Source organism: Melospiza melodia, chromosome 2 (genome assembly GCF_035770615.1).
Source record: "Melospiza melodia melodia isolate bMelMel2 chromosome 2, bMelMel2.pri, whole genome shotgun sequence".
Lineage (NCBI taxonomy): Eukaryota > Metazoa > Chordata > Aves > Passeriformes > Passerellidae > Melospiza > Melospiza melodia.
The window spans coordinates 142,908,505-142,936,010 of record NC_086195.1 but is presented as its reverse complement, the minus strand read 5'-3'; the positions used below and the strand labels follow the sequence as shown (position 1 = coordinate 142,936,010).

At 45.7% G+C, this 27,506-nt stretch overlaps 1 protein-coding gene across 6 annotated transcripts in view; it reads left to right on the top strand.

Annotated features, from left to right (window-relative positions):
• Positions 1-27,506, top strand: part of FAM168A (family with sequence similarity 168 member A) — a 123,606-nt gene that overhangs the window by 22,318 nt on the left and 73,782 nt on the right. For all 6 annotated transcript variants that reach the window (XR_010026884.1, XR_010026883.1, XR_010026886.1 and 3 more), the window contains exon 2: positions 14,937-15,020. The gene's annotated coding sequence lies outside the window, so the exon portion shown is untranslated. The remainder of the gene's footprint in view (positions 1-14,936; positions 15,021-27,506) is intronic.

Genomic DNA, 27,506 nt, shown 5'->3' with positions numbered 1-27,506 from the left:
AGCAATGGAATGTTCTTGACATTTATTGCTCTAAATTGAAGTTGTGTGAGTGTCCAAAAAATGCTGAAATGAATATGGGTTTGGAAGGAGTTAATGTTTAAGGAGTGTCTGTGCTTATCTGCTGCTGAAAGGTCACTGAGTAAATTCTTCAATGATCCCAGTGTTGTGGGGGTGCTGCTGAAATGACAGCTCTTGTTCTGTTTACAAAAAAAAAATCTGGGTAGGGACTCTGGAGCAAGTGGGGATGTGTCTCATGTTGCTGGGAAATAGGAAATAATTGAATCATGTCACAGAATCCCAGAATGGTTTGGTTTGAGAGGGATCTTAAAAACCATCCAGTGCCACCCCTGCCAGGATCAGGGACACCTTCCACTATCCCAGGTTGGTCTAAGCCTTGTCCAGCCTGGCCTGGGACACTGCCAGGGATCCACACACGTGTGTCATCCTCATTTCCTCAGCACCTCCAGGGTGAATTGCTAGCCGTGGAATTTTGGAGGGAAATTAAGGGAAAGGAATGTGCTCAGCGCAGTCAGGGGGGAATGACGTGTTGTACTCTGTTCTCATCCTGAAGGAGTCTCAGCGTCCAGGACTTGGACCTCCCCAGTGTCTGTTGGGTTCCTGAATTACTGCAGACTCCTAGGTGACGTTAGGGAAATCAGGCAAGTCTATAATTCATGAACTGGAGATATATTGAATGTGACAGGGGAAACAAAGAGAAATTAGGATCCACAGAATGAACATTTGTGACAGCAGCAGAAGATTCTTGGAAGCTGCCTCTGGATCTTATGGGGACTGATGTGCTGCTATAATAAAGAGAAATAAACCTTTAATATATAATAAGGTGTCTTGTTTTGAGAACTGGTTTTTGACACGTGTATTTGGTTATATTTCAGTCTAAAAAATAGGGTCTCCTGGTCAGGCTGATAAGAAAATAAGGTTTTATGTTTAACAGCATCCATAATTGCCCTTCTTCTGTCTCTGTGGCCACATCTCATGTGTTGATGCCACTCCTGGGCATCCTGCATCCTGATCTGAGGGATGCTGTCCCTGTTCTCTGTGGCTCTTGTGTTGGGAAGTTTGCCTGCCTTTTAAAATGGAAAGGGGGACTACAGTCTGTGGTACCACACAGGGATTTTACTTAAAAATACTCCTGATTTGGGAGAGTGGTTTCACAGTGAAATAAAACTGGCATCCTTTTGCTCTGTTCTCCATAAAATCCATGGATGGGAGGGTGGCCACGTACAGACTTGCTGTACATTAATTTTGTTTGTAAAAGCTCTGTAATTATACAGCTCTCCTGCCAATTTGGCACAGGAAGACAAGGAAAATCCCAAGCGAAATGCTTTCCCCATGAAAAGTCTTTCTGTAGGGTTTTTTTCCTCCCTTCGCTTGAACATAATAACCTGATTGGCAAAGCATTTAAAAAATGAATTGCAGGGCTTCCAGCATGAAATGATTGGCTCCATAGGAGTTATGGCTTTTGCATACGTGGGGGAAGAATCCAACTGTGCTGCCGAGATCCGCTGGGATGTCCTCGTGGAGAGCCTGCCAGGCTGCAGTGACCTGGAATGCATCCAGCTGGTGCGTCACCTCTGCTACCAGCGCTGCATTTCTTCAGCTTTTAACTCACTTCTGCTCTCCGTGGCAGCTGGTTCATTCTTCTGCCAGAGATAGCTTCAGGAGGGGGAGGAAAAAAAGAACTGCAAATAGAGGAATTGTTTGGAATATTGGGTCTAAACATAGATGAGGGTGATGGCTGGTTCCATTTTTAGCTTCCTAAAGAAACGAGGCTTATCCAGCAGTGACATCTGCTCGTCGGCTGCTTCCTCACAGGTTGTGAGTGCAGAGGTCAACTTCAGCCAAATTCTGATTAAAAACCAAGTTTTGCTCCAGCTTTTGACGTTTGATGAATAGGGACATTTTGAGCTCGGTGGTGATTTCTTTTTCACCACGTGGCTGCAGGGCAGGGGAGGAAGGAGAGTGGGTCATACGAAGCACAAGAGCAAGAGAGGAGGAGAAGTGCTGGTGTGTGAGCTCCGATATGAGGGCAGAGAATAAAATCATGGCCAAACCATGTTCCAGTAGCTCCCTTCTCCAAGAACAGCCTACCCTGTGTCCCTAGACAGGCTCCCACCAGGGAATGTCTTCTCCTGCTCTGTTCCCCCCTCTCTTGTGCTGCCATGACCATTTGTGGATCACTGGGGCTCAGGGAACGCTTTTGGCCGTGTTCTCTGAGCTCAGATGAGCTTAAGGCGGCCGGGAGAGTGAGGGCTGGCCTGTCTGAGGCGCCATGGCTCCCGCCAGCCCACAAAGCTGCTTTGCCTCAAGGATTATCCGGCTGCCTGGGACAGTGCCATGCTTCCAAGTGGGCATGGAAGTGTCTCTGGGAGGAGGATCAGCGCCTCAGTGTGCCCCTCAGTGCCTGAGCAAAGGTTAGATGTTGAACTTTTTAGTTTGAGTCCTCAATGTTTCTCTCCTGCGTTAGAATCCGACAGGCTCGCTCGGTTGAAGGGGCCCTGAGGGATCACCCACACCCCTGGCTGACCAAATTCACAAAGCATGCTCTTTAAGGGGGCTGCTGACAGGCTTGAGGCATTGTCCACCTCTGCAGGAAGCCATTTCCAACATTTGACCACCCTGTTGGTAAAGAAATGCTTCCAAATGTCCAGCCTGTGTGGGCCGGGCCAGAGGGACAGGCCTCCCTTGGCCGGTCCTTGGGTGCATCCCAGGCCGTGGTTTGTCCTCCCTGACCTGCACCCCCAATTCCTGCCTGCAGGGCTCTCCAGCCACTCCTCTCTAGGGATTTGGGTGGATTTGTCCCAACATCTGCTGGACCATGGCTGGTGAAGGCCAGGTTCTGCTGGGCAGGCTTTGAGACCTTGCGTTCCCTTTAGGAAAGCAGCAAGGCCGTGTCTTTGGGAATTGTACCAGCCTGGAGAGTAAAAGCTGCAGCTTTCCTTTTGGACAGGACTTTTCCCCCTTTTAGAAATGTTTTAGGGTTTAGTGATGGGGAAATGCTGTGGCTGCAGAGCTCTTTAAGGCGCCCTCCCAGAGTCTGTGGGGAGCTCTCGGCTGAGGGAAGTAAACTGGTGACCTGGAAAAAGAAAATGAAGGAAACAAGATTAGTCTGCTCAACAGGGAATGCCATCCTGGGATTTATTTTGATTCCTGTCAAAGTAGCAGGCTGAAAGACTTTATGCAGAGAAGATTTGTGGTTTGTAATTGGAGAGGAAAAAAAATATATACTTTTGAGACATACATATATATATGTAAAAAATATAGAGCTTGGTTCCCGGCTGGAGGCTCTGGGAGTGCTTTGGAGAGGCTACTCTGCATGATATCCTTTATTTAGCAACTGTCATGCCCATTTGTAGAATCTGTGGTGATAGAACCTGTCCTGGGAAACGTCTGAAATCCAGAATCATGAAATATTTAGTGGACCGTTCACTGCTAATGGGCTCCAGGCCTGCGCCAGCACCACAGGATCAGTAACAAAAGGCTCTGTGTACCAGTGCCAAGCTGCCTGGGACTGCTCTGAGTTTGTTCAAGTCTTATTTCAGGTTTTATCAAAAGCAAAATCTGAGTCCAGCAAGGCAGGGTTTGGTTGGTTGAAACCAGCAAAAGCTTGTTTTATTTTCCTTGCTCAGAGGAAACCTGGGATATGTCATGTGTGGCATACACAGAAGTGAGTTATTTTTTTTCAGCAGTAGATAAATTGATGTGAGAAAAAATACACAGTATTGATTTTCCTTTTCCTGTGGCTTTTGAGAGGTTGTTAATGCAGCAAGTACACAAGAGCACTCATATGTCTGTCTGCACAGTAATCGCTAATAAATTGACTTTCTTAAAAACAATTTTTAGTCTGTAGTTTCAGTGACTTGATTTGTGGAGTAGATGATATCTCCTGGCACATAATTACTCATTTTTGGGCCGTGTATAAGGGGGGAGGATAAATTTTCCTGCATTATCTGTAGCACTGAACATCTCTCCTATTACTCACACAAGTTTTTTCTCTGTGTCTTCTTCCTTACTGTAGCTGAGCAAAGAGGTTTTTAAGGATCTGAGGCTTTTCTCAGTGTTAAAATTTACAGCACAGACACTTTCTAGAGCTAATTCTTGTGCATTCTGACACAGCAGTGGTCACGATTGTGACAAGGACAATGATTTATACTCAGGGGACCAACAATCTGTTTCTCTCAGTGTCTCCAGAGTGACTGCAAAGAGCTTGTTTTCCTTTAGGGAAAAAAACCCCAAACCTGCAGTAGGACCCATGGTGATAATCACATTAACAGCCCAGTGAGAGCAATTTGGTGACGTGTGACAGAATGTGACGTGCCAGGCCCTGTCAGTGTGCTGGTGGTGATGGTCTGGGGATGCTGAGGAAGGCAGGAGCTGACCCATGGAGTGGGATGAGGTGTTGGTCCATGCCTGGGGAATTGTGGTGGGTGTTCTGGTCCTGATGCAGAGATGGGCACATGGGGATGCTTTGGAATCACTGGTGTGATGGACACTTCTGTGATGCTCTTTGTTCTTCTGTTCTGGGCTTGCAGTCTACATTTGGTGGTTGTTGATATTTCCCTCCCATTATCCAGTGCAGGATTGCATTGTGTCCAGTTTCTCCTGGACATGGTCTGCACAGTCAGTGTTATCTGGAATTTGTTGTCCCAGAGGTTTGGTTCTAAGGCCTTGTTGGTTGCCGTGGTGGCACAGGGACCATGTTGTCACTGTTGTAAGGAGACAGACATTGATTATGTGGCTCTGAGGTGATTTATTCCCAATAAGTCCTTGTCTTGGCAGTCATCTGGTGATCTCAGCTCTCACGACAGCGATCCTTCTTCAGTATCATTCCTGAGAGATTTTCCTGATTATTCCTTTGGTCTTTGCTGTTGTTCTAATGTCCCACTTGTTTTTAGCCACTTTTCTGGTTTTTGGTTTCTTCTCCCATGGTGGTTCTCAAGGTCCTGCCAAATCACAGATCTCCACTCAGGCACCTTTCTGTGGAGGAACAGAGACCGCACTGTGAGGTACACAGTGAAATTTAGGACTTGTAGTTCTTGCACATTCCCAGCACTGCTTTCCCCCCACTTTATGTCCTGTTTACAGTGCAAATGGTTTCTGCAGGAGGGCCCTGGACATCTGTGTGTTTGGCTGTTTATTGCAGAAGGCTTTTCGTGGGTCAAGGAAGCACACAGAGGGGAGCTTCTGGAGTGGCCCGTGAAATGGTTCTGCTTAGCTTTGTTTTAGCACTCCTCTGCTCACACACAAACCTCTGCTCCTTCCCCTTGGGTCACAGATTTCCAAGCTGTGCCAGCAAAAGCAGAGTCAGGCTCTGCTAAACTCAAATATAATTTGCATTTGTGCAGAGGTGCTTAATTACAAACACCTCTCCTCCTGCCACAGTACTCCTGGTAGTTCCCTGCCTGCTCCCAGCAGGGAGCTGAGCAGCTTTGAAGGGTGGATGTCATTCCCTTGGCTTTAGGAAGGTTTTCCACGTCCCCAGGAGTGCTGTGCTGTGAGATGGATGAGTAAAGGTCAGTGGTTTGATGTTCCCAGAGGGCTGCTTATTACAGGATGTAATCATGGAATCACAGATTATCCTGAGCTGGAAAGGACCCACGAGGATCATTGTGTCCAAATCCTGGCTGTGCTCGGGACAACCCCAAGGATGCCAGCATGAATCCCACCCCAAGGATGTGTGTGAAACCTTCCCTGAGGGTTCACAGCATGACCAACACTTCTAAACTCTTTCTCTCAAGGATTTGTAGGTGGGGTAGCATGCACCCTCTATAAACCCACAGATGAATTGGAAGGCAAGCTTGTGGTGAGACAGGAAAAAACCCCCAAACCTGAGCTATTGCCTGAGGAAAGATAGGAATCCCCATTAGAAATATTTAGATTAGAAAACACATCTGCCAGGAGTTTGGCTCTTGGAATTCCATCAGGGAAGTCCCACCTTATTTTCTTCTAGAGATTAAAAAACAAACAAATCCTCCAAAACCCATCCTGAAAATACATTGCCTGTCTGCTGTATTATTTATATGCCTAGGACTGGACATCCTCTTGCAGTGCATCCAAATCCCCTCAAGAGATGGTCCCAGGATATTGCAGGTCCTACTTTGGACATGCAAGCCTCAGATCCAACTTGGAAATTGTCAGGGAAGTATTTTCCACTGAAACACAAATATCCCCTTCTCACCCCCTCAAGAAACATTAAAGCCTGTTTGGAGGAGTGAAAGTGCAGTACAACATTTAGTTCTAAACTGAAGATTTCCCAGCTATGTTGACTTAGAGCATCTGTTAGTGAAACATGTCTGCTCTGCAGACAGTTTTTGTACTTGTGCTGTGCAAGCACATTTCAAACAAGCACAGCAAATGTGCTGCTGAGAACAATCCAGCAGTGCTGCTTGGGTCATTTAGATGACTTAATAGGTCTTTTCTTTTTCCTTGCTATCTGTATTAAATCAATGATTCATATAAATTATGCCAAAGGGAGTTAATTGTTATTGCATGGTATAAAAAGCTGCCAAACTAAGGGCAGAACTCTGATTGCAGTGCATGAAAGAAAATGGAGCTGTGTTCTGATTGCTGAAAGCATAAAATGGCTGAACCTGTCACCCCTACCAGAACAGCCTGGACTGGAATTCCTGTGGAAACAGCAGCAGCAAAGGAATTGTAGAAGCAAATGTTTGGTGGCTGTGGCAGGTTTTGAGGTTTTGGAACATTTGGATGTCTTCAGAACACACAACAAACATTAAATGTGAACTAGCCAGCTGAAAGAACTGTGCTTCTCTGGTGCCCGGATCTGCAGAGGGATTTTGGAATTTAACTTTGTTGGTTCAGGGGGAGCCGAGCTCCTCAGTATCTCCATGAGATTGGACTGTGGTCTGTAGAATTTGGTTTATTTCTTATCTCTGCAAGAGGGGCACTGCTACCATTCTCTCTTGTGGTTCCCCCAGCACATTTTCAGGGCTGTTTGAAGAGGAATTGGTGCTTCTCAGGCTTTTCTAGCTTTTCAAGGTTGGACTTGATGATCTTGGCTGTCTTTTCCAGCCTGAAGGATTCCACGGCTCTCAGAGGAATGGTACAGCAAGGGAACTTGAAGACAAGCTCAGGTGCTACACTTTGCTGTGGAATATTTCTCAGTGTAGCCAGTGGAGAGGCAAAGGGAGGATCTGTCATGTGTTACTTAATTTTGATGTGCATTCTGCACTGAATCTTATAGTAGGAGTCCCAGTAAAATATTGTGTTTGAATATCTGTATTGTATTTGAATATCTGTATTGTGTTTGAATATCTGTATTGTATGTGAATATCTGTGTCTAGGCCTTGCCCTGATGAGCCCCGGTTGCTCTTGATGGGCTGCAGCTGTGATGTCCTTCACTGGGCTGCAGCTGTGGCCAGTGAAGGTAACTGGGATAAAAGGGGCTGGGCTTGGCCAGGCAGGGACAGCCTGGAAGGGGCATTCACTGAGAAGCTGCAACAGGCAGAGGAGGAAGGAGTCTGTGCTGTGAAGAACTGCCCCCAAGAAGTATCACTGAGAAGGTACGGGACTTTAAAAATATGATAACAACAACAAGATAACAACAAAATCTGATATGGTGCTTTCCTAGGGGAGCTGCATTTTACATGGAAGAAGCTAAAACAATGAGAGGTTCATGGAATCATGGAATGGCTTGGGCTGAGAGGGACCTTAAAGCCCCTTCAGTACCATGGCAGGGACACCTTCCACTGTCCCAGGTTGCTCCAGCCCGGCCTTGGACACTTCCAGGGATCCAGGGGCAGCCACAGCTGCTCTGGGAAATCTGTGCTAGGCCTCCCCACCCTTCCAGGGAAGAATTTGTTCCCCATATTCCATCTGACTCTGCCCTCTGTCAGTTAAAAGCTATTCCCTCTTGTTGTATAATGTGAGAGCTGAAACGCTGCCTGTTTTATGAAGGAGAAGGGAAAAATACACATTTTTAGGAGTTGTTTGGAGCTAAATTCTGGGTTTTTGTGCAAATAAAAGTAGTTTTCAAGTAACACTAGGATATAAAATAGAGGAGCGTGTGGAATATATAGGTCTGGGGTGGGATGGAGGAAGACAGCATTAGGGAGATGCTGCCACAGAAAAGTGTTTGGAATGAGAAGGTGGGTTTGTTGGAGCCAGTGGGAAAGGTCAGGAGCACCACAACACACCAGAAACTTGGGAAATGAGGAAATCCACACTCTGCAGTGGCTGAATAATTAATAAGGGACCATTTCTGGCCTGCTCTGTGACCTGACCCGACTGCAGGAACGAAGTGTGTGGGGTGAGGATTAATGTGCCTTAGGCAAGGTCTGTGCTGGGATTGGAACAGGAAATGATTAAAGTCCTTTGCAAAAGCTGGAGGAAAGCTTGTTATTTTGCTCTAATATTATCAGGAATTTTCATAATCCACGTGCAGTGTTCAGGAAGGTGAAGTAGTTGAGTGTTGGGGGCTCCCCACTATGATCTCTTTAAAAACTGGGGAATATTACTCTGAGTTTTGGTGAGTTTTCCACCAGCACTGTAATACCTGTCCCTGTGTGGCCTAGGGAATTAAGTGAACAAAAATTAAGTCTGCAGTGACAGAAATTGCCAATGACTTCTAGAGGAAGGAGAGACTGGGACTGCCTCAAACAAGTGCTTAATAAACCCCAGTGAAAGAGATGTTGACTTAACTCATTTTTAATTGCTTTTAAGCTCTTAAGTGAGTTTGGTATTGAAAGTAATTAAAGGCCTTGAAAGATGGTGGGGAACTTTGGGAACACCTCTATGGAAAGGCAGTTACTCACCTTAAAATAATTTTTACTGCTTCCTAATCTGTCTGAATCACTCAATTAATTACTTAATGAAGTGTGGTTCAGCCCAGGGATGCTGCTCAGGTATGGCAGAATGTGTTTTCTTTGGGTATAATGGAAAGCAAAACACCTGATAAACAATCAATTGTTGTTTTGAGGAACTTTATAGATAAATACAAAAATACCAGTCAGTTTTGTGAAGCCCTTTTTTGACCAGGACTCCTTTTCCCATAAGAACTGGAATGGGTGAATTTTCTAGAGCTGCAAGGTTTCCTTGCAGAATCACAGTTTAAACAATGTTTTCATCAGTGTGGCTCAGTTGGTTTTTCAGATGGAAATAACTCCAGCAGGAAGTGTCTCTGTCAATACAACAATCTCCAAATTGATTTTGTTGTCATGTTTCCATTGAGGACGGTGCAGAAAAGATTTCAACGCTGCCTTCTGCAGCTGCAGTGGAAAAACATCCTGAAGGGATGAAGGGCTGTCCTTGACCTGGAATTCAGGCTGGGAGAGAGGATATGCCCCTGAGCCCAGGTGAGACCCCACCTGCAGGGCTGCCCCAGCCCTGGGGACACAGCAGGAGAATGTGGAGCTGCTGGAGAGAGCCCACGGGAGGCACCAGAGCTGCAGCCAGGCTGGGAAACCTGGGGGTGCTCACCTGGAGAGGAGAAGGACCCAGGGAGCCCCTTTAGGTACTGGAAGGGGCTCTCAGGGCTTATTTTCTGTGCTCTGTTAGCAGTAGGATCTGTCTCCCCGCACTCTCCTACTCAGCAATGCACTGAGCTGAATGATTCTGATATTCCAGTTATTCTGAGTTTGGAGATTGAAGAAAAGCCCTCCCCAAAAGATGGCCCATGTAAATTGAAGTGGATTATTAAACCAGGCTAGAATTTACTGCCCTTTGCTTTTCTAAACACAATGAAGTGAAAATCAAGAATGAGGGCATTTATCTTCAGTGTGTATTTTTCTGGATTACAAACTATGGCAGATGTGGTGCAGATATTTCTTGGCAAACTGGCATGTTTGAAAGACTTGCCTTAGAGAAATGAGTCTCTTTTAAATAGAGCTAAATATAAAAGCAAACCAGCTCTCACTCTGTTTAAGTCTCTCTTATCTGCTGGTAGGAGTTCAGATTAGAGTGTCTGACTTAAATATCTTGAACCCACCCATCCTGCTGCTGCATTGACTCCCAGCTCAGCACCTGAAATGCAGGGCTTGACCGGAGCAGGAGCCCGGTGGTGATATTTCAGTAGCAGTTGTCCTTTTCCTGCTCTTTGGCTCCAAAAGCAACCTCTCCAGTTTTCCAGGGGATTAGACTCCTCTTTTTTTTTGTTTTAATCAGTAACTGTGAGTAAGTAAAAATGCGGATGGGATTTGCTGCTTTTCCTGAGCTCGCTCTGCCCTTCTGGCCTGCTGCTGGCATCCTCCAAGTGGGAAAGTCACTCTAAGGATCCAGTGGAAGTGATGTCAACGGGACATTGGCAATCCTGATGTGTGTCACCTGCCCTTCTTGGGGGCTGAGCCAACAGGATGTTCCTGGAGAAAGGAAAATGCCCAACTTTGCCAGTTTAGTGCTTTCCTCACTTTTCTTGCCTCTTGAGTTCTCACTTTGATCCTGCATGTAAAAAATGAAGGAGGATCCTGGGGTATTTAATACTCTGGAGTCTCAAGGACCATCTAATTTTAGAAGCTCATTGCACACCTGGAATTGTTGAGTCATTTTGTGTCGTTCCACGGAGTTTTCCTGGAGGGATGTGTTCCCATGGTGGATGTGTGCGAGGTGCTGCCGAACCACAGGCCCTTTTCACCCTCTTCCCTACAAACTCCTTCCCCTCCTGCCTGGCCAAAGGCATTGCTGGTGATTGCCAGTAATTCCAGCTGAGTGCTGGAGAGGGGGCTTTGGCAGGAGGGAGCTCAGGGGGCAGAGGCAGCCCTGGGAGCCTCTCCCTCCTGAGCATCGTCAGTGTTTGGGGAATCCAGGGGTGAAATGCTGCTCCATCCCAGTTCCCCTGGCTGTGTCCTGCATTTCCTGATGCCAGGGTGAAGCTGTGCCTGTTGCCAGTGCTGGGCTCCCTGGCTCACATCAGGTTATTTTTAACTGATCCCTTCCCTGATCCAGGTCCCTGTACAGCTCTGGGCCGCTCCTGGTGGCTCCAAGGCCACTGCCAGTTTTTAAGGAGAGGAAAGGCAGGAAGGTGCTTCCAGCCAGGAACGACCCTGTGGTTTCCTGCAATGTTCTCTGCCTCCCAAAATGATTTCTTTCCATGCCTTTATTTCCTGCTAGGTATTTGCACAGATGTTTTCCCTTCCAGTTGCTCCAGGTGGCTCTTTAATTTTTTTTTGTTTTAAATGTGCCCTGAGCAGAATGGAATTCAGATCCATTCTAGATAATTTGTATACATTCGTTAACATTTTGCCCTATCCTTCCAGAATTTGGGTCCTAAGTGCATTAGGCTCCATGACAAGTGTCTCTGGTCTCCTCTGTGGTGTCTCCTTGCTCATGGCTTAACATTATTGCCTTTAAATTCTGTTTCTTTAGTTCCATTCCCTGTGTGAGTAGAGGTGTCTGAATTAACCTTCACAATGAACCTGCCAGGGCTTTTCCTAGTGTCCAAATGGATTCTCATTAATCCCTCTTTTGTAATGCAGGGAAGGCTTGTGTTGGAGTGTTTTGCTTTGATTTTATTAGTTTTATTTTTAAATAGAGGGAAAGGCCACACTGAGGCTGCTCTCACTGAAAGGTTTATTTTTATTTTAAGACAATGGCTGCATATAATTTTTAATGCTGCACTTTCTGGAGGTTGACTGCTGTCAGTAGCACAGTCTATATTTCCTTCAATTAACAATAATCTCAGATAATGAAATTGTTTTCTTTTCATTGCAAACTCATTTGTGACTTAGAAACCCCGAGGTGCCTTATAATATATAACTTGCACAAGTGAAAATAATTATTCCAGAGTCAATTCTAGAAGAAGTTTGGGGAAATTGTTGAAAACAGGCAGTAAAGTGCATGTTGACATCTGGGGAAATTTTCCCCTTCCCCATTTTGTGGGGTTTGTTTACTCAGAAGGCTGAACCCTAAATGTTGTGGAATAGGATTTAACCCTGCAGAATGTCGGATATTTGCTGAATGTTTTTATCTTCATTTGATAAGCAGTTGTGGAGTGTGTTTGTATGCTACCACTGTTTTATCAGAACTCTCTGCAATCCACCAAAGCAGGTGTTTTAATCACCACATCCTAATTAACTCAATCTCTTTTATAATCCATCCACCCAGCTCCCACCACTGGAGTCCAGTTTTGTAGAAAGAAAAAGGAAAAGAATGGATTCAAAGAGAAATATAGAAGAATAATTGTAATAGGATCATGATTTAACTGTAGCTAATAAAACAAAAGAAGAAAACTAAATTTGGGACATAGGAGGGAGGATAAAATTAAAAATCTTGTTTTGCTGCACAGCAGCACATGGAGTTGAGGGAGATGTTAGGGAATAATCTTCCCTACTTAGTAGCTGCAGTAATCTTGGGAAATATTAAGGGATTTAATCTCTTTCTTAGCAAGAAGAAAGTGGGAAGGGAAGGAGGAATTCTGGGCTGCAGGAACCTGCTTTGGTGTCTTTGCTTGACTTGATAAGAGGGAGGGAGAGGGACTTTTTATGGGTGTTTGTAGTGCCAGGAGACGGGGGATGGTGTCCCACTGCCAGAGGGCAGGGTTAGCTGGGATATTGGGAATTCTTGGCTGTCTGAGTGCTGAACCCTGGCACAGAGTGCCCCACAGGCAGGCACTGAAAAACCACTGATTTTTTTCAATGTTGTTGAAGTTTTCCCTGACTAAATCCCAGATCGCACTCTTGATGAATCAGGCTGTGCCAACAGGACCTCTCAGCACTGTGCTATGTCCCTAGATTTTCCAAAGGCTTACCTTCTCACAAATTCATCTTGTTTTCCTCCTCCTTTAATGGATGTCTTTGCACTTCCACTCAAAGACACTGATTGGGACTGATGGTTTTTCTGCAAATACATCCAAATTTGGTCAATCCTGCCTGTTGCCTGCTGGTTTTTGAGCTGTGGCAGAGGGCAGGGATGTGTGCTGGCAGTTCCTTCTCTGCAGCTTTTCACAGCTTCTCTCTGCAGCAGCATCCACTCCCTCTGAACTGAATCATTTTGACTTCTGGTCAGGAAAAGACAGAAAAAGAGCCAAAAAAAAAAATCCAAAAAAGGGTAGATCTGCTGAGTGGCAGCACAATGCAAGCAGGTATTGATGGTCAAAGATGCAGCACCAAGGTTAATGAGAGGTGGGCACTGTTCTTCTCCCTCTCTGCAGCAGCCAGAGCTGAACAAAAGGGGGAATGTTTGGAGAATCCCTCAGCATTAAAGGCTGTGGCAGTGCTGTCCTCCTGCCAGATCCTGGAAGCCCTCTGGATGTTCAGCACCACTGCACACTCACCTTTAGTGCTTGTCAGCAAGAGCTGAGGACTTCCTTGCTTTATACACAGATGAGGATGTGAAAATACTCCAAAATGGGGACTTGGAGCAAACTGAGGTGTCAGAGCAGCTCTGCAGTGAAATAATGATGGTAGAGGTGTGGGGATTGAGGTGTGAAAGCAGCAAAGGAGTGCTTGGTGATCCTGTGGCTGATGCTGAGCCTGGTGCAGCAGGCAAGGCTTGCTTTCCCAAAATCCAAGGGGGGAGGAAGATGTGAGGGAGGTGGTTTTCTCCCCCATTTGCTTGAGCACTTATTTTCAGCTTCTTTCTTGCCACAAAAGGAGTCATTTGTTTAATTCTACAAAATGTTACTGAAGCTGTTGGAAGTGGAGCTGCAGCCCACGTCTTTAATAAATGTGTGTGTATTCCTGGAAGGAAGTTAAAATGGGGCTGTGTTATATTTGGTACCTCCTGAAGTACTGAGGCTACTTTGAGTACAGAATGTGCTCTGAGAAAGACTAATTTGCCACTGCAGAGCTTGATGGGATGAGATTTGTCAAGTCCTTGTCTCTGCTGAAATTCACTTGTGCTTTCCTCTCTCTCCTGAAGATATTTTAGGGCTCTGTCTCTGAATTGAAGGGCCATAAAAACAAGTCAAAAAGCCTGAAACCAGAATTAAATTCCAAGCAATGAATATGCTTCTTATAATGCAGAAATGCTGAAGCCAAGCACCTGTGGAAGCAACAGGTGGAGATGTTCCTGACCTGTTTTCCTCAGTGTGCTCATGCTCCTGCTGGCACCAGGGTTGGATTATTGGGCCATTGGAGCATCAGCAGGGTGGGTTTGGAGTTCTTTCCAAGGATGCCATCTCTGATGGCAGGTGGTGGCTTCCTGCAGGAGGCAGGAAGAGGAAAGGTTCAGTAAAAATGAAGATTTTACCGTTTTCTGTTCACTTACAAATTCATGCTGTTTCATGAGCTGGCTGGAAGGGTCTGATGGTGTAATTCTACAGGGAAAAGTGGGATGTACCAGCACTCCCTAAAAAACCCTCAGTTGTTTTACTGGATTCAATGTTTTCTGCCTCCTGCTTTCTCCTCCAGAGTGTTTTTTGAGTGAATGTAAACTAATACAGGATCAGTGGTTAGAAACCATGAAAAAATATTTAATGTAAACCTTTCGGTGCTGGGTTGATTAAAATAAACAACTGTTCCAAGGAGCTGGTCCTGCTTTGGGAACAGTAGGGTTTCTGTTCCTCCCTATAATGCATAAAGCATGTGGAGTGCCTCGAGAGGTTTTTTTGGGTGCTGCACTTCATTTTGAGGGATTGCATTTTCAGTTCTCGGAGCTTTTGTGTCAGCTGGGAAGGGAGGATGTAGGAGTAACATGTAAAACTCAAGCTAAAACCTGTTTAGTCCCAAATCGTGACAAATAGCTGGTAAACAAGTATTTAAATGAAAGCCTGGACTTTGTTTTCTCCCTCTGGGAAGCTGGGAAGGCCTTGCTCTTATTGCCAGCTCTGGTGTCCCTTCCCTCTCCTCGTGCCCTGCCGCTCCAGCGCTCCTCCTTTTTTCCCCTGCATTTCTTACATGTCCCATTTCTCCTTCTGCTCCAGTGGAGGTGAAGGCCACTCTGAGCTGGGAAGGGCTGTGTTTTCTTCCAGCAGGTTTTCCACAGAGCCTCACGCGTGTTTCTCTCTCTCTCTCTTGCTGCTGCAGAGCTCTGGAATGCTGTGAAGACTCCCAGCCCAGGCACACTCCTCTCCAGATTATCTCCATCCCAAGGAAGCTCGTATCCAAGAGGTACCAATTCTTCCTGTCTTTGTGCCCTTCAGGTTTAGCTGCTCCTCCCAAAGCCCTTTCCCTGCTCCCTCCAGACAGAAAAGCCTTGGATGCTCTGGAGAATTTCTGGGTCAAGAAATGCATAAGCTGAAGCTCCAGCAACACTTTGTGCCTGGTGTGTTTTATTGTGTTGATTTAGAAAGTTAATAAACATCAGGTCCTCAGCAGCCTGAGTAAAACACACAGTACTTATGTGCTGCTCCTATAAAGAATTGTGAGAGGGGTTCTTTTTTTAGTGTTTATTAGTCTTAATATCTTCCTAGTAAGTAATACATTTTTGTTCTATATTAAAAAGGAGACTTGTGTTCATTAGCTGGGTCAAAATCCCCAGGTTGGCACAGACACCATTTCTGATATAAACTTCTGTCATTTGCCTGGAGACAGGCAAATTGTTGTCTGATAGCTTCTATTTCTTGGGAGAAGAAAGCTGGAAACAGTGTTTTCAAATAGAAACTTTGCAGTGTCATTTGGTTGGAGCAGTTTATATCTCAACTCCTTATTTTGGTTTATAGAGTCCAGCGTGATGAGGCCTGAGCAGGCCAAGCCTTTTGAGCATGTACATATATTTTTATATATATGTGTGTATTTTTTTATATATATGTGTAAGAGAATTTAATATAACAGTGGGACAGCATGATCTACAGGAGCTGTGAAACAGGAACATATCCCCTCAGGAAATCCCTCTGGAAAGTGTGCTGGGAAAATGTCCCTGTGTGCCTGCCCTTCAGTTTTCCCTTAGGGATTCACACTTCCCTGTTGGGCAGAGAAGACACAGGGGTGGCTGAAGTGCCTGTCTGACCCCATCCAGCTGTTCTTGTACAAGAATATGGAAAAACCAGGCTTGACTCTGGTTTTTTTCCATTTTATATGTTTTGCTGCTCACTTAATGACATGAACTTTAAATGTCAGCTGCTCTTGGGTCTGCTGCACTGCATTGGGATCAAACCTTTGGGCATGCTCTGACCCTTATCCTCACAATAATTTAGCACTGCAGCCCTGCTTTGGGAAAAGCTGCCCTAAATCAATGCCTCCTTTATAGATCTAGACAAAATCTGGGTATTTCTTCCTCTCCTGCCACCCCAGCTTAGGTGGGATGGGACAGAAAGTGCCAAGGATTTCAGGAAAGCTTTTCCTTGTTTGAGGCAACAACAGTGATGCCCTGTCCATCTCCTGCTTCCCCTTTTTGCCCTCTTCATGCTAGAAAAAAGGATAAATGAAAAAACAAAAGAAATGCAGAGCTGTGGAAGGGGGAGAGGCAAAGCCAAGGGTGGGTGGTGAGATGGGAGAAGGGAAACAGTAAGGCTGGAAGTGATGGGTGGGAAATCCAGAGAACCGGATTGTGTTTCAAGTGGGAATATGTGGAGTGTTGGCTTTGCATAAGAAAGCTCCTGCTCCAAGGGCTCCTGATCCAGTCCAGCTTCAGATTAAGAAATGTGAAGCTCAAGAGTGGAATTGGTGGAGCCTGTGGAGATTTGGCTGTCCAAGCAGATCGAGGTTGCTCTCCAGGCTGTGATTGTCCTGCTGGGGATCTCCAGCAAATATTTGAGTTGAACCCCTCCCTGTTAGGCACAGTGTTCATTCAGAAATCTAAAGGTGGAGGAAATTGAGTTAAACTTGAAGGTAGGTGTGAGTGCTCCATACCTTAGCTTACTTAGGTTGTTTCCTGCTTGGGAAATACCCCACTCCCTCACATCTTAATTAAAATTCCAGCAATTAAGTAGTTAAACACGGTGTGTCTGTAAAATCCATGTGTTTCTATAAATACCTCTCTTATCTCTGTAATGGTTTGGTTTGATGTAAATATTTTTAAATGTGCTTTTACATTAGGCTGGTTTTTATCCAGCGTTTGTGAGTGGAATTTGGAACTGGGCCTGGACTTTATACTTCTGCTCCTCACCGTTTCTGAACTCATGTGGAAAATTTCTGGACTTTGTCTCCTGAGCATTTCTGCCACTTTGGTGGGGTCTTCACTGGGCTGGGAATGCACTGAATCCAGAGCTGAAGTGGAATACTTCGCCAGCAGCTCTTGGACACTTTGATGCTGTTGGGAACATCATTTAGTGAATTTTTTTAGTGCAGGAGCTAATCCTTTTGTTCACAGATCTGAAGTTTTCCTGCATTGCCAGCTCTGTTTTGGAGAACAAAATTCCTTTCAGAGAACATGTGATATGGAAAATGATTTCTGTCAAGCCAAGTTGTGTGCTGCATCCAGCTCTGGGGCCCCCAACATCAGCAGGACCTGGAGCTGCTGGAGTGGGTCCAGAGGAGGCCCCAGGGCTGGCAGAGCTGGGGGTGCTCACCTGGAGAGGAGAAGGCTCCAGGCAGAGCTCAGAGCCCTGGCAGGGCCTGAAGGGGCTCCAGGAGAGCTGCAGAGGGACTGGGGACAGGGATGGAGGGACAGGACACAGGGCATGGCTCCCACTGCCAGAGGGCAGGATGGATGGGAGATTGGGAAGAAACTGTGGTAAAAACGTTTTCAAAGGGGATTTTTTAGAGGAGTGGATCTGACTGAGGGAAGTATTTGCAAGAGCGTTACCTAGGATGAAATGCTGGGCCATTAATCTTTATAAATTCATTGCATTTGATGTATTCACTGTATGTGACCTATTACAGCATATTTAGGTAGATCATAGAATCCCCAAATGGTTTGGGTTGGAATGGACCTTAAAGCTCATCCAGTGCCACCAGGACACCTTCCACTATCCCAGGTTGCTCCATCCTGGTCTGGAATGCCCCCAGGGATTAGGGCAACTTCTCAGGGCTTCCCCATCCTCACAGGGAAGGATTTCTTCCTAAGATCCAGTCTAAGCCTCTCTGTCAGTTAGTGAAGTGTCTGTCTCCATCATTCCTGTAGGTTCCCTTAGGTCACCCCAAAGCTGCTCTTTTCCAGGCTGAGCACTCCCAATTCTCCCAGCAGAGCTGCTCCATCCCTCTGATCCCCTCGGTGCCTTGTCTGGCTCTGCTCCAGCAGCTCAGCAGCAGCACTGTGCTCTGTTCAAGGGCTCTGTGGCTGAGGTGAGCTGATGGGAAACACCCTCCCTGTCCCCCCCACCTTTGCACAGCGCCTTCCTGCAGTGATCTCCACATTCCTGCCCTCACAAAGGCCGTGCTGGAAGCAGGGCCCTTTCTCTCAGATGTGTCATTCAGCCCCTCCTGCCAGCGTGCCAGCCTTGTTTGTGTTGATGAATGAATGTTCCCTGTGTACAGCCTGCAGATTGCTCTGCTCCTGGACTGCAGTCCTGCTCAATGTACCTGGTTCTGATTAAGTGCATTTGAATTTGGGAGTGTGCTTAATGAGCTACACCTTTCACAGATTCTTTTGTTAATTCAGAAAAGCTGCCTGCTCTGATTTATGGCGCCAAAAGGGGTAAACTGCCATTAAAAGCATTAATTAGTCTTGGTTGACTGCACAAAGAATAGACTTGGTGTGAGCCAGTTTTTGATTTAGCCCTTTGATTTTTGCCTAAGCTTGTTAGAGGGTCTGTATCTCTGGCTGTCTCATGCTGGATTGTATAATTGGAATTTTGTGTGAAATTCTTGGGCTGAAGGAGGAAGAGCCAATTATAATCAATAAAGTTGCAAGGCAATTGGGCAGAACTTTGCAGATAGTTCAATACAGAAGTGTTCCTTTTTAACATGTGGAAGTGATGATTTGGGATTGTCAGACTGGTAGGAAGGAAGGATCCCCAGGAGCAGGTAACCCAGGATTGTGTCCACCATCCTTGGGATTGTGGGTTTTGACTGTCCCCAGGGAAGGAGACTCCACACACCTCTGGGCAGCCTGTTCCAGTGCGTGGTCACCTCACAGGAAAGTTCTTCCTCTCCTTCAGGAGGAACTTCATCACTCCAGTTTCTTCCCATTGCCTCTCGTCCTGTTGTACCACCCAGCAGAGCCAGGTGGTAGCACTGGTGGTTTTTTCTTTCCCTCTACATCATTTTCCATTTTCTACAGGCTAATTGGAAAAAAACCAAAAAGCTGTAAGTGCTGGAACATTGTCTGAGTTGGATCCTTGGAAATCCTGTGTAAGTGTATTTCAGTGTCTGGTAGTTCCTGTACTTCTCAATTCTGGCCATCAATTCTACATACAAAACTTTGAAAATTAATTGAAATGCAAATGATAGCCTAAGCTTTCTTTGCAATAGACTTTCCATAATTATGCTTGACTGCAAGAAAACAATTCCTTTGCTATAATTTTGGTAATTGCCTCTGGTCTGTTTGAGAATTAAGATTTCCCTCTGTCTGTATAAAGTTTCCTTCTCTCTTAGATATTATCACATTAACTGCTCCATAAAAAGAAGGTTGGATTGGGCTTCCATCCCAACTTGTCCTTAAGGAGCCAGCAGTTGGATCCTCCAGCTCTGCCTTAATTTCCTGGCAGAACTAGAAGGTTCCTTCTCCCCTCCTTCTCCCTGCATGCCTGGAGAGATGATGGTGGTACTGTAGGACTTGGGAGTATTGAACTGGAAATATCCTCTGGATATTCAGTGAGATGGGAACTGCCTTTAAAACGCATTTTTAGCAAAAACTGGTTCCTAACAGCACCACAGATCTGAAATGACAAACGTCCTTAGAGGCATGGGGGTATTTAAGAGCTGTATTCCCTTCCCTGAACCATCCAAGTCCTTGGGGCAGCGAGTTTCCAGTGTCTGCCATGTTTGGCAGATGGATTTTTGGGTAAGAGTGAAAGCCTTTGAGCTGCTCTTTAGTTTGACACTCTCAGCCAGCACATCCTTGGAGAGAAGTCCATCATGTTGGAAGCACTGGAACAGCCAGGGAGGTGTGAGCTCCCCATCTCTTCACAGCCACAGCCTGGGCTTGGTTATTCCCAGCTCCCACAAATGTTCCCAGCTTTGTCTCTCCATTATTTGTTTTCCTTTCCCATTGAAGGAAGTGGTTCTTTCCATTATAAGAAGCATTAAATTGACTTAAATGCTTTGTTTGCCAAAGTAGCTCTTTGAAGTGGATCTTTCAAGTTTCTTATGTGATCTGGGGTTTGATGAGACACATTTTAACCCAGCAATCTCACAGTGAGGAAGGAAGGGAGGGTGGAAGGAAGAGAAGGAATCTTCTATCTCTGCCAGTTTTGATCCTAACTCACATTTTCCACATTCCCTTTTAACACTTGACGTGTGCTGGAGCGTCCAGACATTGCAGGGCGATCCGTGGGATCAGCGGGATCTCACTGTTCAGCTTTTCCAAGCTTGTCTGCAGCATTAAGTCTCAAACTGGAAAGGTAATCCCCTCAGGAGGCTTGACCTACTCTTCAAATTACTTTCTCCTTTTGAGGCGTTGGCTTTTATTCAGATATTTTTTCCCTCCTCATCAAGGCATCTCGTTTAATTGCTGTGACTGCCAGGCAGAAACCTCTCTCTCACTCTTACAGACCTCCTTTTCTTCAGCTCCTTCATAATAAAGTGGTTTTTGGAGCAGGGCCAGGCCTTGAGCCCAAAGTGTCCTCTGGTTTCATATCAAACAAGGGACAGCACAGCCAGATTGCTTCCCTAATCCCTCTGCCCAAAGACAAAGGTGTCAGCACTGTCTAGACACTGGTGTTCCATGTGCTCATTCAAGGCTGAGGGTTCCCCCTCTCTCCTTTTCATCCCACACAATTGTCCTCAAAGCCTCCTAATCTGCCATTGCTCAGTGGGTGAAATCCCCCATACAATTTGGGAGTAGGTGGTCTGTGCCCTTTTGGAGCAGTCAGTAAAACAGGATGTGTGAGTTATTGCTGCTGTACAGACCAAGCATGTAAAATCTCTTCTTTCCCCATATTCATGCTCTATCCAGCCAGGAGATATTTCTTTTATATTTCTTTTATGGTTATTTAATGTCTTTCTTTGGGTCAACATGTTGCAGCTTTTCCATGGAGGAGTGGGTCCTTGCAAGCTACAGATTTGGAGCAGGAAAAGTAACAATTCAGCTGGTTTTCTGGTCCTTTGCAATTTTCCTTCTAGTGATGGCAGGCTTTGACCTCTCCTTCCTTTGCAAGTGGTCTGCTGGGAAGTTTAGCTAATGGGAGATCATTAGGGTCCTGTTTAGCCTTGGATGTGGTCTGGGTGTGTAATGGAGAGGTTAGGTACAAAAAAATTAGAACTGAAGACAAACTGATAGCAGGGAAAACTCACAAATTCTTTCTGCCCAAAGTTCTTTCTCATTTTGGAGCTCCTTACAACCCTTTAGAAGGAGGAAATTTTCCCTGGGAGCAGGGCCTGACTCCCCCAGCTGCCCCCTCCTGTCAGGACACTGTGCCTGAAAATTCCTTGGCACTTCCTTGTGCCTGTCTGTCAGTCCTTCTGCCTGTCACAGCTGGGAACAAGGAGAATGGTGTGTTTTGTGTGTTCTATACAGCTGAGTGTGTAGTTTCAAGTTAAAAATAAGACGTCTTTAATGTCGAGATTGCAAAGTTCAAAAAGCAGAACGGGGTGGGAGTCAGTAGCTGCACTTTCAGTTTGTTCTCTATTTATGTGAGGCCTTATCAGCAGGATTTCTGTCCAGGGTTCTCTCCCTAAAAGTCATTCATCCACAGAAGGTGTCTTGGGCTGAGGGCTATGGCAACTGGGGGATAATTAATCACTTATAACTTGTGAGGCCACCTAAAAATGAAGTTCCTTGTTTCTTCTCTAGGCATTTAAAATCTCTTTAAAATATCTTTCAGCCTGGTCTAGTAGAAGGTGTCCCTGTTCATGGAAAGGGATGGGAGTGAGATGGGCTTTAAACCCCCTTCCAACCCAAACCACTGTGGGATTCCATGGAAACAAGCAGCACTCTACATTTGTGGAGCTGCTGTTGCCTTGTCTTTGGGTAGGTCAGGTTTGAAAGGTGTTTCTTCAGCAAAAGTGCCTGGAAAAGAGCTGATTATTCATCAGAAGTTACCAGCAAAGGGGTTTGGTGATTATTCATCAGAAGTCATCAGTCAAGGGGTTTGCTCTTGGTCCCAGGTACTGCTCAAGGATTATTTTGCCAGTTCATTAAAGCTTGGATAGGGATTTACAAGCTGATAGCTTTGGTTCCCCTGGTGGACTCGGGCTGGAGCCCCCAAACATTTTGCATTTAATGTTGAAATAAATTGGGATTTTGGAATGAGAAGCCAATTCTCCTGTTAGTTCAGGAAGGATTACAGGCAGAGAGTTTGCAGGCTGGGGACAGTGATTGGTGTGGCTGTGCTGTATGGGAAGACCACGGCAGTGTATTCACATTACTGCTCCCATCCATTTCTGCTCTTCTTGGGGTGGAACAGTGACCCCAGGATGTCACGGCACACCCTCAGGCTGCCTTGCCCAGCTGCCAGAGTGCAGGAATGGCAGCTTCCCATCCCCAGGGTGCTCCTGGCCTGCCAGAGCATCTCCCTGCAGCTCAGTTGGTCAGTGCAGCCCCAGCCTGGCTGCAGAGCCTTCCGTGGAGTCCACGGCGCTCTGCCGAGGCGCTGCATTGTTGTCAGAGCCCCTGGGCTGATGAAACACGTCCTGACTGCACAGCATTGCATCCCTGGCGCTGCATTCCTGCATGGGAGCTCACAACTAGCCCAGGAATTCGTTGGGTTTAGCCCTGGGGATTACAGAGTGGGTGTGGGTGCTCTAAGCTGTTAATCCATATATTTTATTGTTTGAAAAATGCATTTTCCTGAGGGTTATTTGGCACTGCAAGTGCGTCAGCAGGATCTCTGTAATGCAATCAGAATATCTTCTACACAAGAGGAAACGTGTCTTCTTTTTCCTCAAACAAAAAGACAACTTGCTTTACGAGGAAAAACTTCCTTTTACGACCTTAAAATAATTCATTGGGGAAAAAGAAAGCTTTTTGTTTTATGAGGGTTTTTGTCTGCAGGATCCCAGCTGAATGCCATGTAGGAATTAAGTAGTGCTAGTGTTGATTTAAAAAAAAAATTTAATTCCTTGGACATGGGAGGTTATCAGTCAAATCCTGCTTAGAGAAATTGTTGTAACGTGCTGCCTTCAACACCTCACTGAGGCATGGGATGGGCAATAATGTGAGCAGAGTGGGCAGTGTAAGATCATCACTCTTCTCCTGATAATTTAACTACATTATCAGTCGTAGCAGGAGTAGCTGTTGGTAAAATGAGAGGAGAAAATCATCCTTACTCTTAGGTTGTCCTTGTCCTCATCCCCCTGCTCCAGGGCTTGCTGCCAGTGCAGGGAGAGCCCTGCAGGATTCCCTGTGGCTCTGCCTACCCCTGTGTGTGTGTTTTTATGGAGTTGCTCCTCTTGTCTGCTCCTTTGATTCTGCTGTTTCCTCAGAAGGCCGCACACAGAGCTGAGCCTTCAGTTCTCCTCACCGTTGTCATCTTTTGTGCCATTTTCTTTATCCCTTTCCAGTCCCACCTGTGAAATAGGTGTGGTTTAATGCCAGGTTTATGATCCCGTTTTTGTGTTGCTCACAAATGAGTTTTACTGGCTCTTGAATGTTTTTGCAGGCTGATGAATTTAAAGCAGAGGGAATTAAAATGTCAAGGTGCATCTGGGAAAGGGTATCCCACATCTGCTCCATGGGGCCCAGCAATGGCAGTGGGGAGGCATTTCCCCTGGTCCTGTCCCTCCATCCCTTGTCCCAAGTCCCTCTCCAGCTCCCTTGGAGCCTCTTTAGGCACTGGAATTAAAAAAAAAAAAAAAAAAGAGAAATGCAGCATTTAATGCATTTTTTAATCATTTGGCAATTTCATTTTCATTGCATGGATAGAAATATTGCAGCATTCAATCAAGCATTTCAGAAGCTCCATTGTAAGTGATTTTTGGATAGCCAAAAATTGCCTCTAGGGGATCCTTCTAAAGCATCAGCTGCTGCAATAGGAGCGGGATTTATTGTTTTATTCAGCACACACACGTTACCTTGCATGTCTCAGCAGATGATTTCACTCTCTGCACTTCTCTCAGGGCTCTCTGAATCTCCCAACTTAATTATGACTATTATGAATAATTTACTCTCCACAAACATTGCTTTGTCTCTTCTGTCTCTTTCCCAGTTTCCACTGCTGGTCCCTGTAAAGGCTCTGGGAGCACCTTGCTATCATCCTTTTGGAAGTCTGAAGTCCCATGTTTAATACAGGCTGTTTCCTATTGCTTAAGTGCTCCCTAATCCATAACGTTCCCTTTTCCTATTGTCCTATGACTTTAATTTTTTAATGGTGTCTCGCTGGGGCTTTTGTAAGCAGCTTTTGGAGGTGGTTTATTCCCCAGTCCTGGACTCTTTAGCCACAATTGAAGGATTTGGGCTGAGTTATTTTGCTTCCCATGCTGTGTCTGTTTATCTGAGTGAGGGCACTGCAGCATTGCAGCCACTTTGCTTCATGGGAGAGGAGACATTGGCTAATTCCATGATAATCCTTAGGACACTTGTTAAAGATAAGGACTAGTCTTGTGCTGTTACATAGTGAGAGATTTGAATGTGATAAAGGATTTTCAAACACATCATGGACAGGGCATTCTGAGTTTCCCCTGACTTTTCAAGTAAACAATATTTGCTTTTGTTGACTTTAGCCTATATTTGCTTTCTCTTCCCTCATGGAGTTGTCTGGAAATTGCCAATCCTTCCATACTTGGAATAAACGTGGAACAGATCTGTATGTGCTATTTTTACTTTCTAGCTTGTTGAAGGTGTTCTCTAGTTTTGTTTAAGCTTTTCTTGGTTTGGATTTTGACTCATTTGCTTCCCATGACTCTGTTTTTCACTGAGCATCCTCCTCCCTGCTGTCCTGTTCCTTCCCCCATTTTTTGGAGGTTCTCTCACATTCTTCAATCAGACCACAGGCAGAGTCTGATGCCTTTCGTTTCCCCACCTTTGGACTCTTATTACATGAAATGATCCATGTTTTAAACCCTCCTGTGAACAGATGCAAATTTCTATGTCTGCTCACTTTGGAGAGCACTGGCTTTTTCCCTGTCCTGAATAAGATTTTATTCTTGGCAGGGAAGAGCTGAAGTGCTGCTTGTTTGCAGAATTTCCGGATGACTGACAGCATGCTCAGCCCTCGGAGTCCTCACGGTAAACACAGCTCTTGCTATTGGAAAAACACACCAGAAACCCCAAAATAAAGCAGGGAATGTACAGAATTCCCAAGTTAGGAGCACCACGTGGGGCTCTTGGTGGCAGTTTGTTTGATTCTGAGATGTAGGAGAAGTGAAATCTTTCAGATGTGTTCCAGGGAGAGCCAGAACACATTTTTTTTCTTTTTCCTACTCATCCGGAAACACTTAGGAACGAGCAATTCCACCTCTTTGTCTTGTTGATGGCTGTTTTCTCCTGGTATAAGGAAATACTTTCCACTCATATTAGATCATTATCTCACAGGGATGTGGAGCAGATTTCCATTTGCTGTTCTTGGCTGGGAAGGGCAAAATGAGAGAAATCTGCAGGAAGTTGGGGAAAAAACCTGAGAATATGAAGTGCCTTAAGCTGCTCGACTCTGTGTTCTGACTTAGCCTGAAAATTCCTCTTTTTTTTTTGGGGGTGCCTGTGGTGAGAATAAGCAGGGAAGACACTGTGCCACTGATGGGGGTGCTGCTATATTGTTATTTTAATTTGGGGCTGACAAAGCCTCTTGGTGCCACTTGGATGCTGAACCCCAGGATGTTGGGATGCCTTTTGTAACTGTACCAGTGCTAAATCCCTGTCCCACAATAATTCCCAGCTCTTCCACCTGTGTTTCAGGAAGCCTTTGAAAAGGGAGTTGTCAGGTCAGATGGTCTTTCTTTAATAACTAGAAATCCCCTGGAATTTCTTGGTAAATACCCTGTAGGATGTGCTCCTGGTGTAGGTACCCAGCCAACTGTGGCCTTGGAATAGCTCAAAAGCCATAAGTAAATATGTTCTTGGAATTACATTTTAAAATTGGTTTTCATATTTAACTGGTTTTGAAGTTAAAACCTAATTATGAATATTAAATTCAGGTTAAAGAATCCAATTTTGTTCTAGTTCTGCATTAAATGAGCTGCCAAAACTCACCTGGTGGTGACAGGTTGGGAAGGAACATTCTCTGAGCTGGCATCGCTAAACTGCAGATTCCAGCCTAAAACTGTATTTTAAACATTAATTTGCATAGAATGGAGGTCCTGTCTTTCAGAAAAAAAAAAAAAAATTACCTCTTCCCCCAGCTGGCCCTATCTGTGATGAGCCTGCAGTGGAAAAGTAGGATTCATGCTTTGGAAAAAGGGGTGTTTGCCAGATTCCCATCTGAGTTCTAAAGAGCAGCTCTGGCTTTGAAACGAGCCGTGAGTTCACGGTGCCCTTCTAGGGATGAGTGAATGAAGGATGGGTTTGGGCAGTGCTGGCTGTTTGTCTGCTCCTCTGTGTGACGTGGGCAGGGCTGGCCATGAAGCCCAGTGGAAAATTCCCCCATGTGTTTTGTGTTGCTGCGAGTTCAGGTTGTGCTGCTCGGTTCAGAAGGGGACGCTGAAACGCGTGTTGGCAGCAGTTAAAAGGGACAGTGTTTACTGGCCATCCCAGGAAACATCAGCTGCTGATGCTGCTCCAAGCACTGGAGCACTTCTGGAACAGGGGAGCTCTTGCAGCTGTCCCAAAGTGGCTCCTCAGTGAGGCCCAAAGCAACTTTACCCTGTCCAGGGTGCCTTGGATATTCTGTAGAAATCTGAGGGGCCAGGCCAAGTGAATTCCTACAAAGCCATGACAGCCACGAGCCCCTTCTCAAATTGTAGCTGATTTCTGGGCCGGGGAGCTCCCAAGTGGTGGAGCTGGCTGATGGAGTATGTTCTCTCCTGGAGCCCCTTCAGGCCCTGCCAGGGCTCTGAGCTCTGCCTGGAGCTTCTCCTCTCCAGGTGAGCACCCCAGCTCTGCCAGCCTGGCTCCAGCCCTGCAGCAGCTCCATGGCCTATTCCTTGCATTTAGGAATAGCCAAATTTCTTTCATTTTCAAGGCAGATCACTGTAATTTCCCTTGAGTTTTGCTTTATGGATATTTTTAATGAGGTTCCAATGCAGTGAACAGAAACTTTTGACTTGCTTATCTGTGAATTTGCACTGATTATTGACAGAGGTGTGAAAAGGAAAGTAAATGACACGTATCCTGATAGAGTGTGGATTTATCTGACCGTATACTGGGAACAAATTGTTCCCTGTGAGGGTGGGCAGGCCCTGGCACAGGTGCCCAGAGCAGCTGTGGCTGCCCGTGGATCCCTGCAAGTGTCCAAAGCCAGGCTGGACAGGGTTTGGAGCAGCCTGGGATAGTGGAAGGTGTCCCTGCCATGGCAGGGGTGGCACTGGATGAACTCTGAGGCCCTCCCAACCCAAATTCTGGGATTCTGTATCTTTCCTTGTCCTCTTGCTGTGTCCAAACCTGGCAATGTGTTCGTAGCATCCTTGGGTGAAATAGCTGCTGTTGGCATGGTGCTGCTGATCCAGCCAGCCCAAAGTTATGGAAGGCTGGAGCTGGAAAAATGGTGCCTTGTTCTGCAAGTTGAGGGATCCACAGTGATTCAT